Source organism: Berghia stephanieae, chromosome 6 (genome assembly GCF_034508935.2).
Source record: "Berghia stephanieae isolate SIO BIC M18660-M18661 chromosome 6, UCSD_Bste_1.3, whole genome shotgun sequence".
In the NCBI taxonomy this organism is placed as follows: Eukaryota; Metazoa; Mollusca; class Gastropoda; order Nudibranchia; family Aeolidiidae; genus Berghia; species Berghia stephanieae.
Genome location: NC_088365.1, coordinates 16,378,042 through 16,383,132, shown reverse-complemented (window position 1 = coordinate 16,383,132; position 5,091 = coordinate 16,378,042).

Sequence of the window (5,091 nt, the reverse complement as noted above, 5' to 3'; positions counted from 1 at the left end):
CAGGGAGTTCCAAAATTGATGAGGCTAGCGATAAAAATACATAACGAAAACATGACATGTTATGTCTTCACCATTCCAAGCGTTCAATAATTGAAATTATTGTTTATTTTATTTCTATGTATCTCTATGCTGTTTTCCCTTTTTCTTGAGTTTTAACTCAATCAATTTCAGAACTACTTATTACAAATTTTAACAGTTACTGTAACAGTTTTTGTAGACAAAATAGTACAGATAGTTAACTCTTTGATCGCGATAATAAATTTGTTTCGAGACAATTTCTTCTCATTATCCCGTTTTAACTTAAGAATTAACCAACATCACCAAGAAGCACTAATAGGGAATGAGATTAGCGGAAGAGTAGCGTCCCTCGATTGGACGTCACCCGTAGTCTGTGACAACCAACATGACGTTCTCTCTCTAATAACTTTTCCGCCGGTGACGTCACAGACTATGGGTGACGTCCAATCAATGGACGCTACTCTTCCGCTAATCTCATTCCCTATTGCAATGCGGCTTTTCTGAAACTCAAGTGCGGGGTATATCTGTTGTTGTTCTCTTTGCGAAAACGGAAAATATGTTTGTCTTCATGAACCTGATCGGTAACATTATTTTGAAAAATTAGTAATAAATCATGCCTTCATTACAAATATTTTGGAGACTTCTTATTTTAAAAAAAAATTGAGTTTCATATAGCGCAATATTCACTAAATGTACTCAAAGCGCTTTACAGCAACATTTAACATGTAGGACGGGACATGACGCCTGTTAAGCGATATTACAATTTTTCGGACAAAGTTAACGCTGTTAACGGCCAGGTACTCATTTTACACCTGAGTACGGTGAGAGAATGTGAGTAAAGAGCCTTTTCCAAGGACTCAACTATGCGCCGAGCGCGAGGCTCGAACCCGGGACCTTCCGATCCGAAAGGGAGTGTCATACCACTAGACCACATAGCCGCAAGGCTGATCCTTGTTGGACGTGCATAGCGTCCCAAGCAGTTCAGCAGAACTCCTTTCTGGTTTTCAGCTGTGCCATTCGTCCTGCTTCTGTCGCTGTTGTTTCCATCCAGTTTTGTTTTTTCCGATAACTACTATGTTACTAGTGTGCATCTGTGTTAGTGTGTCTATGTCAATATTGCATTGTTATAAATCGGTAACCAAATGACAAATCGCAACTTTTTTGAGGACAATAAAGATTTATTATTATTATTATTATTATTATTATTATTATTATTATTATTATTATTATTATTATTATTATTATTATTATTAATATTATTATTATTATTATTATTGTTATTATTATTATTACTATTATTATTATTATTATTATTATTATTATTAGTAGTATAGTAGTAGTAGTAGTAGTAGTAGTAGTAGTAGTAGTAGTAGTAGTAGTAGTAGTAGTAGTAGTAGTAGTAGTAGTTCGCTAAGTCTTGCGACCACCTCCTTCTAGCCTTGGCCTCTCTCTGCCCTTCTTGCCCTCGCAATATTGCTTGCCCTATACATAACTGATAATCATTCCTTGATTTCAGTACAGTTTTTTATTTTCTCAACTTTATTATAATGCGGATTATCAGGTTCATGCATGCGACCAATTAATTATGCCGTCAAATAAGATTAGACTCGAATCTTGTGCGGCTATGTGGTCAAGTAGTATGACACTCGCTTTCGGATCGGAAGGTCCTGAGTTGGAGCCTCGCTCGGCGCATAGTTGAGTACTTGGAAAAGGCTCTTTACTCACATTCTCTCACCGTACTCAGATGTAAAATGAGTACCTGGCCGTTAATAGCGTTGTCTCTGTCCGGAAAAAAATTGTAATATCGCCTGACAGGCGTCATGTCTCGTTCTACATATTACGTGTTGTTGTTGGTCAGGGACCCCTTGTAAAGCGCGTTGAACAAATTTAGTGGATATTGCGCCAGATAAAAGCTCAATCAATTAAAAATTTTAAAAATCTTGTCGGGATAGAGGCAACGTCAGCACTTCTATAGACAACATTTGTTGACATCGACAATTTATTCGTGTCTACCTCACGCTGACACGAAAACAATATTGTCCTTCAGGCTAGGAAATGTCAACTGTCGGTACTGTGGAATGACACGAATTGAAAAATTTGGCCAGAAAACTCATCTTTCAAATATCGATCAATTGGATTCACTAGTCTGATGTCACGTCGCCCAGCAACGACGAGCAGCCTGGTTCTAAACAAAGAAAATTCTTCATGCTGGCTAGGATTGTTCATATGTCATGTGATCAGAATGTATAAAAGTCAAAACATGATCATATTTATGTTTTTCTTCTCTGGATAGACTTTCATGCTTCCGCCATTGTTCCGATAGTTTAGAGCCAGTTACCATGCGTCATTACGAGGGAAGTGACGTCATGACCGTTGAAGCCTATTTATATGACCCTCATCTTGGCAAAAACTTTCAAACCTGGGACTTTAGGAAGAGCTCACGAGGTCGCAGATTTGAGAAATGTTTCCAATATGAGGTTTATTTAAATCGATCAATTTTTGAAGGACGGGTATCCTGGTCGAATCGCTAAATACGTTGGGGTTTTTTTTCCCCAGATAGAAAATCGAATTTATAGTCAAAATAATAAAAATTATGATGTTTAAAAGGGAGGGGGGGGGAGAGTTAGTTCAAAAAAATTTAATTTACAGCTTTTAATTAATTTATCAAACTTGAAAAAAACAAACAAACAAACAAACAAACAAACCCCCCACCCAAAAAAAAAAAAAACAAAAAAAAAAAAAAACAACACACAAATGCATAAATTATATCTCATTATTTGGACTTAAAATTCAATGTTTTTTTAAATTGGATTACAAATGTGAAAATAACTCTTCACCTCTCCGGTGGGGAAAAAATAAATAAAATAAAATAAAGAAAAAACAAAAATTAAAGGAAACAAGCAACAAACAGGATCTCTATAGCCAGCCAAAATTGTATCCATAGGAGGAACCAGGATGACGCTGCTCAGCTCTTTGTTTTCATTCTTAGACAGCCTTTTAGTGATCATATTATGGTCACACTAGATTATATCACTTAGACTATTGTTACACACAGTTTTAATAATAATAATAATAATTATAGTAATAATAATAATAATAATAATAATGATAATAATAATAATGATAATAATAATAATAATAATAATAATAATAATAATAATAATAATAATAATAATAATAATAATAATAATAATGATAATAATGATAATAATAATAAGAATAAGAATAAGAATAAGAATAAGAAGAAGAAGAAGAAGAAGAAGAAGAAGAAGAAGAAGAAGAAGAAGAAGAAGAAGAAGAAGAAGAAGAAGAAGAAGAAGAAGAAGAAGAAGAAGAAGAAGAAGAAGTTATTTATGTAGCGCCCAACTTCCACATAAGTGCTCAGCGACGCTTTATTGTCATTCAAACAGTCATTCTTTGATAATTTTGAGAATACATATGAAGAAGCAAACACATATATACATACACACAAACTCACACACAGATATATTTGCACTCACACAGGAACATACACACACATACTTACACCAATATTTCTCACTAACGTTAGTAACTTATTCTAACGAAAGACGTTTGAATTGATTAATTACCCAAAAAAGTTATACAATGGAAATTGCTAGTCTGAATTTAAGATAAAAACTGGAGTAAAATAAACTTAAATTTAAAATTTGATTTCAGGCGTATTCTGTGAGCGAAACTATTCGCTCGGTTAGTAGAGCACACGATTCACAGTGAAGTTGAAATTTTCTTCTGACCCCCCCCCCCTCCTCCACCCTGTTCATCCACCATTGATTGGGTGGCTGGGTCTGTTAGACTTGGCGGAAAGTATTTTGCGATAGACAAGCGTTCACTCATAAGGGTAGCAAGCAATGCTATTGTTCGTTTAACGCAATAGAAACCGCAATATCCCCCGGGATAAGCTCCTGCTCTATAATGGCTAATGGCTCTGAAGGACTACTAATAGGCTCTTACTTCAAGTTAAGTGTCCTTGTTTGCTTTGGACCGTTTATAAAGCGCTTTGAGCACACGTGGATATATATTATTCAGAACTTAAAAGCTCTTATATTTTCTAATAGCTTTTTAATTCTTTTGTTTGTTTGTTTTTTCAAATTATTCCACACTTGTAACTCATGCATAGTGAATGACACCGAATTTTCCATCGATAAGACTTTATAATACTATTTTAACCAGCTTTCTGCCATACTCCGACAAAACACTTTTTCCATTGTGGCCAAATATTATATTATCTTACTTCAAATACGGATGGATTAAGATGACCTTTCAACTTGACCAAAATGTTTTTTAATTCAACCTTGGAGACATCTTGAAAAACGTCACAAGTTTTAGACTTTAACCCTCTCCTTACCAGCCATTTTCAGAATTTTCCCCAAAACTTCACACCCACCCAACACAAAAACAGACATTTCTTACTCAAACAGAAATGCAACAAGCACATTCTATACATAATATTGTTCGACAATATGAGCTCTATTACAGAATGTCAAGTTTTTTTAGCTGTAGCAAAAATAAATTAAATCTAGATAAGAAAAGTGACGGTTGCATCGTAACAAATGTGACGATTTTCCAATAGGTGGTAAGGAGAGGGTTAAAAAATCTTTAGGGTCATCGATATATAAAATCAACCCCCCCCCCCCCCCCCCCCCCGCCCGCCCCCGTCCCAAGAAAGAAAGAAAAAAGGCGTTTTGACACACCAGGGTAAAGTTCATGGCTTTGGATTCTCCGCCATTTTCAATTGGGTCATGAAACTGAAACCCATTTTACGCGTACTATGCTAGAGTCGATTTCAATCCATTGTCAATGGCATAATTAAATAAGACATTGTTGTTTTATTTTTTTGTTCTGTTTTTTTTTTTTTAAAATTAAGTAATGAATAATAGAGAGAAAAAAATATGTCTTCCGGGTTGTCATGTGATTTTTCCAAAAGGAGAAAGTTTCTTCCTTTATTCTCCTTTGATTAAATGTTATTTAAAGGAAACAAAAGAAATAAAAGATTCCACCAATGGTAATTTGTTTAAAATTCTTTGAATTATTAAGATTTTTTTCAAGGACAAA